This window comes from Spinacia oleracea, chromosome 3 (genome assembly GCF_020520425.1).
Source record: "Spinacia oleracea cultivar Varoflay chromosome 3, BTI_SOV_V1, whole genome shotgun sequence".
Taxonomy (NCBI): domain Eukaryota; kingdom Viridiplantae; phylum Streptophyta; class Magnoliopsida; order Caryophyllales; family Amaranthaceae; genus Spinacia; species Spinacia oleracea.
The window spans coordinates 125,699,070-125,716,112 of NC_079489.1; the positions used below are offsets into that span (position 1 = coordinate 125,699,070).

The 17,043-nt window shown below is 36.8% G+C and overlaps 1 long non-coding RNA gene across 1 annotated transcript; it reads left to right on the top strand.

Moving 5' to 3' along the window:
- Nucleotides 1–1,526: 1,526 nt before the first annotated feature.
- Nucleotides 1,527–4,033, top strand: LOC110793240 (uncharacterized). The gene is made up of 3 exons (XR_002534645.2): nt 1,527–3,139; nt 3,224–3,433; nt 3,669–4,033. It is a non-coding gene; the product is annotated as an uncharacterized lncRNA (long non-coding RNA).
- The last annotated feature ends 13,010 nt before the right edge of the window (nt 4,034–17,043 follow it).

Here is a 17,043-nt window from a genome sequence, read left to right on the forward strand (position 1 = left end):
ATTCGTGCAACGCACAGGCTTAAACTAGTTCCTCAAATAAAATCAAAACTAGTATATTCTTCAAGAAGAGTATTGACTAGTACACCACATATAATAAGAAAACTATTACGGTGACTTGTACTGCTATGTTGGCCGCAACGATTTTGGATTCTTTATCCTCGATAAAATCCTTAAATTAGGGTATCCCTTGATATAGTGTTTTGAAACATTTTACCCAATAACTATATCCACTAAAAGAAAAATGTCCATTTGCGTCGTTTATTTAGGTGTATTTGCCAGTGCGAGGCAAATGACGAAATTCATTTGCATCGCATTTTGGTGTCGAAAAAAATTAAAACTTTCCAACCAACAAATGCAACAAATAACGGTCATTTCCGTCGCAATTTTATATAAATGACAACGCAAATAACGCTTTTGGAGAAAGGATGAAAAGTGATTTGCATTCCACTTTAACCAAAGTGAGAGATAAAATCCAAGTATAGATTTGACCGGTTTGTAAAAAAAATATTTGTTATTACTCTCTAATAAACATCTTTATATTTCGTAATGGAACTTTATCACAAACGAAAACCACTATTTCTTACGAACATTTCACAAATCACAAGTATAAGAAAAAACAAAATTAGAGGGGAAAGACTGGGCGGTCAAGGAATTATATTAAATCAAGTTCCACCAAAGCTTGAATACTTGGGGGGAAGGAGTTCATACATACTTTTAGGGATCGTCCATTGATTTGTGATGTACACGTAATTTTAAAAGTGTTCATTAACCTTTTCTCTAATAATTATATTGATAAATAATAATAACATATTAATTATTACTTATTGCATATCATTGATAATTATTAACTTCAATTAGTAATCACAAATTATTTTAATGTTAACGTAAATATGATTTATTTAATATAACATCGCAAATAATCATAATATTACATATTTTATTTAAGACCTTATTGGAACTTATACGACCTCATTAAAACGTAAATGGCCTTATTGGAACTTATAGGTCATTCTTAGAACTAATAGGACCTTATTGGAACCTATATGACCTTATTTGACTTATAGAACTTATAGGAACTTATCTAAACTTATACGATCTAAAAAAATAAAAAAAACAAGGTATTATAGGTTGAAGAAAACAAGTTCTTCCTACTTTGACTTAAACTTAGCTATGTAATTTTCAGCTACGAAACGTATCGTTTTTAAGAAGAAAAAAACGCCTCACAATTTAGTACTGTACAATAATAACGTGGAGTTGCACGTATTACAATTGATCTTTGTCACCCCAAACTGGTATTGAGTGTAAATTACATTTGTACCCTCATTTTAGTCGATAGGGGTTAAGGGCAATTGCGGCCTTGTAAAATCCAATCTAGTTTGTTACTGACTGATAGTAATGTACCTCCTTAAAGACATAATCAGTTTTAATAGAGGATACTAAGGGTATACTCGTAATTATACTATTGTACCATATTATTATATATATGAGTCTCAGGTACCCGTATTAGGGTAAGCCGTATCATTATATTAACATGGTATCAAGAGCCCTAGGTTTTTCCTTTAGATCCAAAAACCCCAAAATCTGATAGGTTTTAATATTGCAAATTGCCGTCGCAAGATCACGTAATTGTTCCAAATTGCAAATCAGTTTTGTTAATCAGACTGTTCTTTAGCAATTACATGATACCATATTATTGACAATTATTTGCAGTTATCATTCCCAAAAGTCAACTCTTTTGAATCTCTTTTATTTCAGCTTCCGCTATTATCTATTCACTCATTGTTTTTTTCAATTGATGGATCACACGGCTTCATTACCCACGTCGGTCTTGGATGTTCCGGCATCCCCAGCCACCCCTGCGCAAGGTACTACACCTTTGCAGCAACTCCCTGGAAACCACCGACCACTACATTCCGATTCGCAGCCAGCCTCTGTAACTGGCGCACCACCCACCTTCCCGTGGCAGCCGACAACCACCACCACGCCACGCCCCTTATTTGAGGGACAACCAATTCCGTCCGTTCACGGTGGTTTTGTCTCTGGCGATGTTGGCAGTGGTCTCGATGCAGCAGCGGGATGTCTCAACTCTATGCGTTTTGGCTCGTATAGAGACTCGGGTCAGTTGCCTCACAACCAAGGACACACGCAAGGAGTTTTTGGTGGTCCCACATTCGTGGGTAGTCACGGGCTGTCCCCGCCCGTCTCCACACCGAGTGGTTTTGGCCCTCCACACCGAGTGGCTTTTATCCTTACAGTCCGAATTTGTCTCAATTGTCTGGAAATTTGGTAACTGCGACATCTAATGTTAAAAATATAGTTACTATTGTTCTTACTACTGTTGAAAATTATTTACCATGGCGTACGCAGTTTGAATCTTTTTTGGTTTCTCATGGTCTGTTAGGCTTCATTGATGGTTCTATTACTATGTCGAATATGTTTGTGATTGATAATCAAAACCGTCAAACTATGAATCCTGATAATTATCATTGGCTAAGAATAGATCAAACTATACGTTGTTGGTTATTTGCGACTTTGTCTCAAGATATGCTTGTTGGGGTGCATGAAGTTAAATTTTCGCATTTGCTTTGGGAGAGACTTCACTCTCGTTTTATGCATGCTAGTATGGCCCGCTCTATGGAGTTGAAAACTTTGTTACAACATGTTGCTAAGCAAGAATCTCAATATATGGAGTCATATTTGCGTGAAGTGAAAATTCTAGCTGATTCTCTGGCTGCGATTTAACTCTTCAGTTTCTACTCATGACTTGATTTTGCACACTGTGATGGGCCTTGGTCAAGATTATGATGCTGTGACAAGTCAATTTCTACATTTTAATGGTCACATTCCTTTTACTGATGTTCGTCGGGCATTGTTAAGTCACGAACAACTTATTAAAGGTCGTCAGGCTAGGGAACAAGGTTTTGCCACACATCAGGCATTCTTGGCAAGTACTCGTTCTGTCTCGAATAGATCGGACAACAACTCCACTTCCTCTACTACAAGGAACAATTCTAAGGGATCCCGTAGCAACAATGGGGGTCGTGGGGGTGGAAAAGGCTGTGAAAAAGGTCATGGTGGTCGTGGAAAAGGCCGTGGTGGGGTGCAAACCAAACACAAGCCCAAACACAAAATTCAGGAGGTACAACTTTATGTAATTCAATTTTGTCATCTGATAGTGCTGTTATTGCTCTTGCGTCCTGCGATACTAACAATTTATTTGCAGGGAATTCTAATGCAGAGGGTGTGTTTGGTCCTAGTCCTACCAATATAGTCTGTCAAATCTGTTTCCATCCAGGTCATTCCGCAATTGCTTGCCCATCTCGTTATTCTCAGAATTCGAATGCCGCTCTTGCTAGTTTTCCCACAAGAGAGCATAATGAGACTACTTGGTTTCCTGATTCCGGAGCATCTTCTCACATGACTAACGACCTCGGTATGTTATCTGAAAAATCTATTTATACTGGTCTTGTTCATGTTGAAGTAGCAAATGGTACTAAAATCCCAATAAAACATGTTGGCAAGGTCACATTAAACTCAAACAGTCGTCCTTTGGTTTTAAACAACGTTTATCACTGTCCAACATTAAATTTAATCTAATGTCGGTGCAAAAGTTAGCTAAAGATAACAACTGTACTGTGAGTTTTAATGGCTCTCATGTTTTTGTAAAGGACAACCAGTCGGGGGAGGTGCTTCTCAAAGCTTCTAGTCAAGGCAGTGTCTATCCAATCACCCTCACCAACCAACCTAGGAGATCAGTTGCTTTTGCCTCAATCACAGCTCCAGGTCCTACGTGGCATCGTCGTCTTAGTCATTGTGGTGATAGAGTATTAGGTGCTCTTAAGAGCAATAAGGCAATTGTTTGTGCCAGTAGTAATGTGTTTGATTGTGTTTCATGTTGCTTAGTAAAGTCTCATAGGCTACCTTTCCAGGATGTAATGCACTCGTTTGATAAACCTTTGCAATTAGTTATTTGGATTTGTGGCAATCGCCTGTTTTGTCTAACCTTGGTTTTAAATATTATGTTTTCATTGTTGATGATTTCTTTCGCTATACTTGGATTTATCCTTTAAAACGAAAATCGGATGTGCATGATCGATTTATGGATTTTCAAAAATTAGTTGAGAATTTCTTTGGCTGCAAAATAAAATATTACCAAAGTGATGGGGGTCGGGAATTCGATAATGCTCCTTGCTTGATCATTTTCGGAAATGTGGAATATTTTTTAGAAAATCTTGCCCAGACACCCAACAACAAAATGGTGTTGTTGAACGAAAGCATCGACATGTAATTGAACTTGCTCGAACGATGCTCATTGAGTCTTTGCTTCTTGGTCAATTATGGGTCGATGCTGCGTACGACAACTTATATTATAAATCGATTGCCAACCCCAGTTCTACAAGGTGCCTCTCCATTTGAAAAATTATTTTCGAAGCAACCTGATTATTCGTTTTTACGTGTGTTTGGTTGTGAGTGTTTTCCGAACTTTATTGCGAAACCGTCAAATAAGTTGACTCTAAGGTAGGTTCAATGTGTTTTTATTGGGTATGCTCCGGGCTATAAGGGTTATCGTTGTTATAAACCAAAGTCGGGTCGTGTTTATGTGAGTGGAAATGTAAAATTTCATGAGTCGGTATTCCCGTACAGAAATCTAGTGTCGTCTCGTCCTTCGTCGTCGGTCAATTCTAGTGATACGGATCCTTCCCTCCTCATTTTACCATCGTCTTTGTCCACTAGCGTCGCCCAAGCACCGTCTAGCTATCTCGTTGCATTACCCATAGATGATAGCCTTGCCTTACCTCGCGTTGGGTTAGAACAGCCTTGCCCACAGCCTGACCGTGCCAACGATAGCCATGCCACAGCCAGGCCGCGACCTACTCTGTAATACCCCGAAATTTTAAACTCGATTTATTAAAATTAAAAATATTTATCAACTTAATTTCGTTTTTAATTAAATTACGAATAATCGAATTTCGTTATTTTAATCGTTTTTACGAATTATTTTAAACGACAAATTTATAAACTGAAATTATTTATTTTCGTTAACGATAATTTATTTATTTTTAAGGAATTATTTTAATTAAACATTTTATTACAAATTCTGAATTTTTGCCAAATATTGTGAATTTAATTATAAAAAAAAAAAAAAAAAATCCATTTTTGCTTTACTGCCTTGCTCCCCACGCATATCCCACCTTCCCTCAAATCAGTCCCCATACATTTTCTTGAGCCCCAAGGCCTTCCTCTTCTAGAATCCTTCACAAAACTTACAAATTTCTTTCAATTTCTGATCAATTTCATTACCAAAAATCAATTCACAAACTGAGAAAAAAATCATCCCCTTGTTCTTCCTTAATTCGAACCACCACCTTATCCCTCCGATAACCACTAGCAACCGCGCCAAACCACCGAGCCACCCAGCCACCTCCCTCCTCTTTCTCCTCCTCCTCGTTCGCTCCCTTCCCCCTCCCCTGTTTCGCAAATCACCACCCCCATCCCCTTAACTGCTCCGCCGCGAACCACCGCCCACCATCACCGTCGCGTCAGACCGCGTCGCCCAGCCGCCTCCTTTCCTCCTTCCTCCTCGTGCCCTCCTTGCTCCGCCTCCCCTGTTTCATCCCATCCCCTTGCCCCTGTTCGTGCTATTCAAAAAAAAAAGGGGGAATCAGTTTCTTTGTGAAACCTGATTCTTATCCTCCCTCAAACCCACAAAATCAATTGGGCCAAATTAATTTGGGCCTTGGGTAAGAAACCAACTTATGATTTCAGATTTTCCTAATTTATTAGTTTCATGCTTTAATTTATTTACTAATAAAATTATTTATTATTTTTCAGGTTTAATTATCGATTTTAATAAAGGAAATTACTAGTTTTATTTAACAAAAAAATGGAATTTAAATAATATTCATGACAAACAATTTATAAAATAAATATATATACATATATATATATATATATATATATATATTTCGATTGAAAATTAGATTAATATTAGTTTCATTAAATTTCAAGAGTATATTTTATTAAAACTCTTTATTATAAAATTTATCTATGATTTTATAAACTATTGATTTTAAAATATATTATCGATTTAACTAAAATTAGTTACTAAATGGATTTATCAAGGAAAAAATCTAAATAAGATTTTCGTACAAATTAACTAAGGAATATATATATATATATATATATATATATATATATATATATATATATATATATATATATATATATATATATATATATATATATATATATATATATATATATATATATATATATATATATATATATATATATATATATATATATATATATATATATATATATATATATCGATTGAAATTTCAATTAATTATATATTCTTCACTAAAATTGGCGTTTAATTATATTTTCATTAAAACTATGAAATTATATATTATTTTTAACATTATTATTAGAAAATTGGTTAATTATAAAGTTTCGAAATTATTAAGTTAAATTATTTATCAATTTGGTACTAATTCAATTATTTAATATTTTTAAGAAATTGGACTCGGAGCTCAGGACGAACGAACCAACGAAAACCCTTAGCAAATCGCGGAAGTGAGGTAACGGCTATTGCTAGTACCCGCAAAAAATATGATTTATGAAATTATGACGTTATGATTGAATTTATGAATTAAATGTTTTGATGTGTTTTATGGATTGTGGGATGAAATATGATTTGTTTGAATTGTTTATTATAATATGATTTGATTGAGTTTTCTCATAAAATTATGTTTATGCAATGCTTTGAAAGAAATAACGGATATTTCATGAAATACCCCCGAGGTTTAAGTTAATTCACCAGGTACCCTCGTTGTTTCAGTAATCTACCAGGTACCCCTCAGGTTTCATTTTCTCGCATGACTTAACCCTGCCGTTAAGTGGCCGTTAGAAACTTTTTTCACCAGGTACCCTCGTAATTTATTTCACCAGGTACCCCTGAGGTTTTTTAGATTTTCACCAGGTGCCCTTGTGCTTTATGGTAATTTCACCAGATACCCCTGCTCACCAACGGCTAGTTTTTTTAAAAAAAAACTAGCCGTTGGTAAGCCTTCTCTATTTAAAGGGGGAGCCGCTGCAACTCTTCACTACAAATTTCTGTTCTTCCCCTTAACCAACTCATATTTTCCCTAATTCCCAACTCACCTTCAAATGAGCTCATATTCTTAATCTCAATCTTCTTCTACAACGTATGAATCCTCATACGTTGTAGTTCCAAACAAAACATGCAACATATATGGGAAAAAATTTGCAATAAGAAGTTCTGAAACAATAAAAAATCCTCAAAGACTGTATTACAAGTGTGACTTATGTGACAACTTCAAGTGGTGCAAGGGAAGCATTGAGCAACCACTGCCAATCAGAAACAACAGAGGTAGCACAAAGGAAGGAGAAATTGAAGAAAACAGAAGCTTGGATGAAGAAATTCACCAAATGAAGAAGAAACTCAAGCAACAAAAGAAATTAATGCATGGAACTATCAAAATTGGCATTGTAATGTTTTTTATTCTAGTATTTGTAATGAGAAAGTGAATGATGACATTTCATCAATAATATGATATTTCATTTCCGAATTAAGTAGCTTTACAAAAGTGTGCCCCCGACACGCAAAAACTTTAAGTGTAGCTCTACAAAAACTTGCTCCCATTGGCAAAAGATATACATGATAAGTTTAGCAAAAAGTTATGCATAAATCACAAAATCAAGTACGCTTCCTTTTTCCCTTACTTGATGCATTACGTTGTTGCTGTGAACTGGAAGCACCTTGATCTCCCCCTTGCTGTGAACCGGCTGCACCAGAACCAGCTGCACCAGCAGAACCAAAAGCACCACCAGCAGCAGCAGCAGCAGCAGCCTTCTTATGCTTTGCAGTGGCCCCACCTCTGCATGTCCTTGCATTGTGTCCCACCTCCTTGCACTTACCACACCTCACAGTGCTATTTCTCTTTCCCCTTTTTGGATCATGTTTACCTCTTTTTCTCAGGTTAGGGGGTCTACCTGATGCTCTCTTCATGGGTGGTGGGAGGATAATAGGAAGGTCAAAAGAAGGCCATTGGGTTGGGTCAGGCATGGGGTGTATGTGCTCTGAGTAAGTTAACTTGTATGCTTGCCCTTTGAAGTAGTGAGACACAAAATCAATAGCCTCAAGTCTTTGGTGGTAAATACCCCTAAGGCCATGTCTGCAAGGTATGCCAGATATTTGCCATACTCCACAACCACAAGTCCTTGCATCAAACTTAATAGGGTATTTGACAGCCCCCTCTTTCACTTCATATTCCCCTCCCCCAGCAACTGTTACAGAACAAAACCTGGTGAAACTAGCCGTTGGTGAGCAGGGGTATCTGGTGAAATTACCATAAAGCACAAGGGCACCTGGTGAAAATCTAAAAAACCTCAGGGGTACCTGGTGAAATAAATTACGAGGGTACCTGGTGAAAAAAAGTTTCTAACGGCCACTTAACGGCAGGGTTAAATCATGCGAGAAAATGAAACCTGAGGGGTACCTTGTAGATTACTGAAACAACGAGGGTACCTGGTGAATTAACTTAAACCTCGGGGGTATTTCATGAAATATCCGAAGAAATAATATGTTTATTGATCCCAGGATCAAAATGATGTTTTATGAGCTAAATGAGTTATGTTATTTCGAACTGAAATACAAGCCAAGGCTTGGTAAAATTATAGAAAACATGATAAATGAAAGTGAAAGACCTGGTTTGTCTGGCGGTATATAAACTACCATCTTCCTATCTATCGGTCATGCATGCACCACGGACACCTGTCCACCCATGGATTACGAGCCCAGGCTCCCATGGTTTATGAGCCCAGGCTCAGGGCCCAGGCCCATGTTACGATGATGAGCCCAGGCTCAGGGCCCAGGCCCAGTGGAGAATTCCTTCACGGTTCGTACTTGCCGACAACTAGCATGTTAAATTGCAAAGTTTATGAATGAAGTGAATATGATGTTTTATTAAATGTTTTACTTATTCTATTCTCCCTGTGTTATTAAATAAAATGAATTGAAATGAATTTACGCTGCTAGAATAGTTCGTTACTGAGTCTTCGGCTCACCGTTTTGTTTTCCATTTTAGGTACTGCGGGGAATGATGGACACGAGTAGTGGCGAGGAGTTTCACATTAATATTATCCACCTAGTTTATGTTTACGGTTCTAATAGTTTAATAAGTTTTAATTAAAGATTTTTAGTAAGTTATGTACTTTCATTTTGGTAATATAAAGGATTATTATATATTTTGGAGCATTTAAAGGCTTATGATTGATGTCTGCCTTGTAATTTCCGAAAAGGAAGTTACGGCAGGTAATGCCCTGGCCAATTAGGTTAATTCCGCTGCTAATTATGCTTTAATTATTGAATTAGAGGTCGGGGCGTTACAGTTTGGTATCAAGAGCAAAGGTTCTGGACCATAAGTGCTAAATCTTACGGGTTTTGGCACGAATAGAATTCATTAGGCTTTAAGTGAAGAATTTTAAGGAATGGGTTAAAAAGAATGTTCTAAAATCTTGCTAAGTTAAAATGAATATGAGTGTGAGTGTAGGAACGAGATCAAAGGGTTTATTTTATATTATTATTTTGCTTCAATCTGATAAGATATGTTATGCAGAATGTCGACCATTGATGCTATCAACGATGTTACCAACGGAGCTCGCAACGAGCATCATGTTCACGATGATAACGACATTACTCACGAGGAGTATGTCCATGTTAATGGCCATGAGGAAAGGATGGAACGATTGGAAAATGTGAGTGCAATGTTGGCCGAATTAGTCCATGATTCTCGGAAGAAGAAAGATGTTAGTGGGAATGAGAGCGCAACGATGTTCAAAAACTTTTCGTCGCTCAACCCACCATCCTATGATGGCAAGCCCGATCCAGTTGAGTTCGAGGATTGGATAAGTCGCATTGATCAGTTGTTTGAAACCCTGCAATGCCCTGAGAAATGGAGAGTTGATTTCGCAGTGTTCTACTTGACGGGTCAAGCAGGATTATGGTGGAAAGTTAACAAGGAACGAAAGAATGGGCCTAGATTTGGTTGGAACGAGCTACAAAAGTTAATGAGAGACAAGTTTTATCCACCATCCCTGAGGAAACAAAAAGAAGATGAATTTCTACACTTGCAACAAGGAACAATGAGCGTGTTGGAATACGCAAATAAGTTCATGGAGTTGTCAAGGTTTGCACCAGACCTGGTATCGACAGAGCAGTCCAGGATGAACCGTTTCGAGCGAGGTCTGCACCTTAAGTACCAGGATAGGTTGTCCACTCAGAGGTTTACTTCATACCAGATATGGTTGATATCGCAGCTAATGTAGAGAGAGTGGTACTGCTTCGAGAAGCAAAGAATGTTGGGTATAAAAGGAGAAATGAAAACCAGAGTCAAGGAGGAGCAAAGAAGCCTAACCAAGGCTATCAGGGAAACCAAAGGAGGAACGATGTTGGAAACAAAGGACAAGGTTATCGTGGAAACCAGAATAATAGGGCGCAAGAATGTGCCAAATGTGGGAGAAGAGGCCACATCGAAAGTGAATGCCGTGTAGGATCGAACACTTGTTTTCGATGTGGGAGCCATGATCATTACATCAGAGATTGTCCGAAGCAGGTAACCCCAACCACGAGAGGACCAGTTTCAACTAACAACGATCGTGGTCGGAACAACAACAACACAGGAGGTTCAAACCGCAACCCACCCCGACCACCGCCAGCTGGAAGAGTTTTTGTGATGAGACAGGATGAGGCAGATGAGAATGATAATGTTATCACCGGTACCTTCTCTATCCATTCTTTAGCAGCCCATGTTCTTTTTGATTCTGGAGCTTCACATTCCTTTATTTCTCCATTGTTTGCAAAGTATTTAAATTTGAAACCATGTTGTGACTTTCATGCTATGAGTGTTTCCCTTCCTAGTGGACAAATTGTGAAATGTAGAACCATGTATAAGGATTGCCCTATTATAATAAAGAAAGTCGAGTTTCGAGCAGACTTAATAGCTTTTGACCTATCTGAATTTGATGTAATCTTGGGAATGAATTGGTTGACTAAGTATGAAGCTAACCTTAATTGTTCGAGGCAAAGTGTGACCCTTATAACGCCAGATGGAGATAGAGTTTCATTCCATAAGTTAGTAAGAAAACCAACGATTCAAATTGTCCATGCTTTGAGAGCACATAAAATGATTGAGAGTGGTTTATCTGGTTATCTGTGTAGTGTTATTGACTTAAATACCTCTGGACCTTCCATTACCGACATACCTGTTGTTTGTGAGTACCCACATGTTTTTCCAGTAGAAATACCTAGTATGCCCCCACCAAGAGAATTAGATTTCAGCATTGAATTAATTCCGGGATCCACCCCTATTTCTAAGGCACCATATAGAATGGCACCAGCTGAGTTACAAGAATTAAAGAAACAATTAGATGAGTTACTTGAAAAAGGATATATTCGACCTAGTGTTTCACCTTGGGGAGCCCCTGTCTTGTTTGTGAAGAAAAAGGACGGAACTATGAGGCTATGCATAGATTATCGAGAGTTAAACAAGATTACTATTAAGAATAAGTATCCCTTACCCCGTATTGATGATTTGTTTGACCAACTTCGAGGTGCAAAAGTGTTTTCTAAGATTGATTTAAGGTCAGGTTACCATCAACTTCGAATTAAACACGAGGATATTCCAAAGACAGCCTTTAGAACTAGATATGGTCACTATGAGTTTGTTGTGATGCCTTTTGGATTAACCAATGCGCCAGCTGTATTTATGGATTTGATGAACCGTATTTTTAAACCATACCTTGATAAGTTTGTAGTTGTTTTCATTGATGATATTTTGATATATTCTAAGAGTAATGAGGAACACGAGGAGCATCTGAGAAAAGTGTTAGATATGTTGATCGAAAACCAGTTATATGCTAAGTTGTCGAAATGTGAATTCTGGCTTAAAGAAATATCATTTTTGGGACATATTATCTCTGAGAAAGGTGTATCTGTTGATCCTGAGAAAATAAAAGCAATTGTGGAATGGTCTAGACCAACTAATGTACCAGAAGTACGGAGTTTTATGGGTTTAGCTGGATACTATCGAAGATTCGTTCAAGATTTTTCTAAGGTTGCCTTGCCCATAACCCGATTAGTTAGAAAGAATACCAAATTTGTGTGGAATGATGATTGTGAATGTGCATTTCAAGAACTTAAGAAACGTCTCACCACTGCCCCTATTCTTACCCTTCCATCTGGAACCGACGGATTTGTAATCTATAGTGATGCTTCCAAGAATGGGTTAGGATGTGTCTTGATGCAAAACGGAAAAGTTATAGCTTATGCTTCACGCCAACTCAAAGTCCATGAACAAAACTACCCTACCCATGACCTTGAACTTGCAGCTGTTGTTTTCGCCCTTAAGATTTGGAGACATTATTTGTATGGAGTTTCGTGTCAAATTTTCACCGACCATAAAAGTCTTAAGTATATTTTCACCCAAAAAGAACTCAATATGAGGCAACGTAGGTGGTTAGAACTTCTTAAAGATTATGACCTTGATATTCAATACCATCCCGGAAAGGCTAACGTTGTTGCTGATGCATTAAGTCGGAAGTCTCACCTAAATTCTATCCTAACTTTTTCCCGAGTCAACCGAGATGATCTACAAAAGATGGAAATTGAGTTTATCAAAGGAAATGCTTGCTTGAATGTGTTGGTAATGAAGCCAACTTTGATTGATGAGATTAAGGAAGCGCAATGTAAGGACTTGCAATTAGAAAGAATAAGGAGTGAAGTGGAAAACGGGAAGTCACCTGGTTTTGTCATTCAAGAAGATGGCACGTTGAGGTTTCAGGGAAGATTATGTGTGCCTAATGATGAGAAGTTGAAAAAGAGAATCTTAGAAGAAGCTCATAGTTCACCATACTCGATTCACCCTGGAGGAAATAAGATGTATAAGGATTTAAGGCAAGTGTATTGGTGGAGCAACATGAAGCAAGAAGTGGCAGAATATGTGGCTAAATGTTTGACATGTCAGAGAATCAAGATCGAGCATCAAAGACCAGCAGGTTTGTTGCAACCTCTGGATGTGCCGGAATGGAAATGGGATTCAGTTTCAATGGATTTTATCATAGGATTACCAAGATCAACCAAGGGAATGAATGCTATTTGGGTCATTGTTGATCGATTAACAAAGTCAGCGCATTTCTTAGCAATGAAGAGTAATTCGAGTTTAGATCAACTTGCTGAACTATATGTGAACACTATTGTGCGATTTCATGGAGTGCCTAGTTCTATCGTTTCTGATCGTGATACGAGGTATCAATCAACCTATTGGAGAGAATTGCAGAAAGCTCTTGGGACGAAACTTAACTTCAGTACCGCATTTCACCCAACGACTGATGGGCAAACAGAACGTACCAATCAAATTGTCGAGGATATGTTGAGAGCATGTATTTTGGATTTTCAAGGAACCTGGGAGAATTTTCTACCTATGGTTGAATTTTCGTACAACAACAGTTATCAGGCCACTATTGGTATGGCACCTTACGAAGCACTTTATGGAAGGAAATGTCGTACACCATTATGTTGGAGTGATATCGATGAAGCACGTGTTATAGGACCAGAATTGATTCAAGAAACTACTGACAAGATTCATTTAATCCAATCAAGAATTATGGCAGCGCAAAGTAGGCAAAAGAGTTATGCAGACCAACGAAGAAGACCTCTAGAGTTTGAGGTTGGAGATCACGTGTTCTTCAAAATTTCGCCAACAAAAGGAATAATGAGATTTGGTCAAACAGGGAAGTTGAGTCCAAGATACATCGGGCCATATGAGATATTAGAAAGAGTAGGTGCAGTAGCATATCGACTAGCTTTACCAACCGATTTGGAAAAAGTGCATAATGTGTTCCACGTGTCGATGTTAAGAAAATATGTTCCTGATCCTAGCCATGTGATTACGCACGAACCCTTGTTATTACGAAACGATTTGACTTACGAGGAGAAACCAATTGAAATTCTAGAACGAAGAGAGAAACGACTTAGAAGCAAAGTAATTCCAATGGTTAAAGTCTTGTGGGCCAATCACTTGACATCTGAAGCTACATGGGAAGTCGAAGCGCAAATGAGAGCGAAATATCCCCAGTTATTCGTTTAGAAACGATAAGATGTATGAATTCTAATATGCTTTTTGAATGATTATGTTATAATGTTATTCCGCCATGTTTGTCTAACGAATAGAACGAATAAGTATGAATTGTATGATTTCTATGAATGGCTAGTTCGACTGAGCTCCAGTTTCGAGGACGAAACTCTTTCTAAGGGGGTAAGGATGTAATACCCCGAAATTTTAAACTCGATTTATTAAAATTAAAAATATTTATCAACTTAATTTCGTTTTTAATTAAATTACGAATAATCGAATTTCGTTATTTTAATCGTTTTTACGAATTATTTTAAACGACAAATTTATAAACTGAAATTATTTATTTTCGTTAACGATAATTTATTTATTTTTAAGGAATTATTTTAATTAAACATTTTATTACAAATTCTGAATTTTTGCCAAATATTGTGAATTTAATTAAAAAAAAAAAAAAAAAATCCATTTTTGCTTTACTGCCTTGCTCCCCACGCATATCCCACCTTCCCTCAAATCAGTCCCCATACATTTTCTTGAGCCCCAAGGCCTTCCTCTTCTAGAATCCTTCACAAAACTTACAAATTTCTTTCAATTTCTGATCAATTTCATTACCAAAAATCAATTCACAAACTGAGAAAAAAATCATCCCCTTGTTCTTCCTTAATTCGAACCACCACCTTATCCCTCCGATAACCACTAGCAACCGCGCCAAACCACCGAGCCACCCAGCCACCTCCCTCCTCTTTCTCCTCCTCCTCGTTCGCTCCCTTCCCCCTCCCCTGTTTCGCAAATCACCACCCCCATCCCCTTAACTGCTCCGCCGCGAACCACCGCCCACCATCACCGTCGCGTCAGACCGCGTCGCCCAGCCGCCTCCTTTCCTCCTTCCTCCTCGTGTCCTCCTTGCTCCGCCTCCCCTGTTTCATCCCATCCCCTTGCCCCTGTTCGTGCTATTCAAAAAAAAAGGGGGAATCAGTTTCTTTGTGAAACCTGATTCTTATCCTCCCTCAAACCCACAAAATCAATTGGGCCAAATTAATTTGGGCCTTGGGTAAGAAACCAACTTATGATTTCAGATTTTCCTAATTTATTAGTTTCATGCTTTAATTTATTTACTAATAAAATTATTTATTATTTTTCAGGTTTAATTATCGATTTTAATAAAGGAAATTACTAGTTTTATTTAACAAAAAAAATGGAATTTAAATAATATTCATGACAAACAATTTATAAAATAAATATATATACATATATATATATATATATATATATATATATATATATATATATATATATATATATATATATATATATATATATATATATATATATATATATATATATATATATATTTCGATTGAAAATTAGATTAATATTAGTTTCATTAAATTTCAAGAGTATATTTTATTAAAACTCTTTATTATAAAATTTATCTATGATTTTATAAACTATTGATTTTAAAATATATTATCGATTTAACTAAAATTAGTTACTAAATGGATTTATCAAGGACAAAATCTAAATAAGATTTTCGTGCAAATTAACTAAGGAATATATATATATATATATATTTCGATTGAAATTTCAATTAATTATATATTCTTCACTAAAATTGGCGTTTAATTATATTTTCATTAAAACTATGAAATTATATATTATTTTTAACATTATTATTAGAGAATTGGTTAATTATAAAGTTTCGAAATTATTAAGTTAAATTATTTATCAATTTGGTACTAATTCAATTATTTAATATTTTTAAGAAATTGGACTCGGAGCTCAGGACGAACGAACCAACGAAAACCCTTAGCAAATCGCGGAAGTGAGGTAACGGCTATTGCTAGTACCCGCAATCCCCTTATAAATATGATTTATGAAATTATGACGTTATGATTGAATTTATGAATTAAATGTTTTGATGTGTTTTATGGATTGTGGGATGAAATATGATTTGTTTGAATTGTTTATTATAATATGATTTGATTGAGTTTTCTCATAAAATTATGTTTATGCAATGCTTTGAAAGAAATAATATGTTTATTGATCCCAGGATCAAAATGATGTTTTATGAGCTAAATGAGTTATGTTATTTCGAACTGAAATACAAGCCAAGGCTTGGTAAAATTATACAAAACATGATAAATGAAAGTGAAAGACCTGGTTTGTCTGGCGGTATATAAACTACCATCTTCCTATCTATCGGTCATGCATGCACCACGGACACCTGTCCACCCATGGATTACGAGCCCAGGCTCCCATGGTTTATGAGTCCAGGCTCAGGGCCCAGGCCCATGTTACGATGATGAGCCCAGGCTCAGGGCCCAGGCCCAGTGGAGAATTCCTTCACGGTTCGTACTTGCCGACAACTAGCATGTTAAATTGCAAAGTTTATGAATGAAGTGAATATGATGTTTTATTAAATGTTTTACTTATTCTATTCTCCCTGTGTTATTAAATAAAATGAATTGAAATGAATTTACGCTGCTAGAATAGTTCGTTACTGAGTCTTCGGCTCACCGTTTTGTTTTCCATTTTAGGTACTGCGGGGAATGATGGACACGAGTAGTGGCGAGGAGTTTCACATTAATATTATCCACCTAGTTTATGTTTACGGTTCTAATAGTTTAATAAGTTTTAATTAAAGACTTTTAGTAAGTTATGTACTTTCATTTTGGTAATATAAAGGATTATTATATATTTTGGAGCATTTAAAGGCTTATGATTGATGTCTGCCTTGTAATTTCCGAAAAGGAAGTTACGGCAGGTAATGTCCCGACCAATTAGGTTAATTCCGCTGCTAATTATGCTTTAAATTATTGAATTAGAGGTCGGGGCGTTACATACTCTGACTGGCCTTGTTCCTCCTAGCTTTCCGCAGCATACCTGT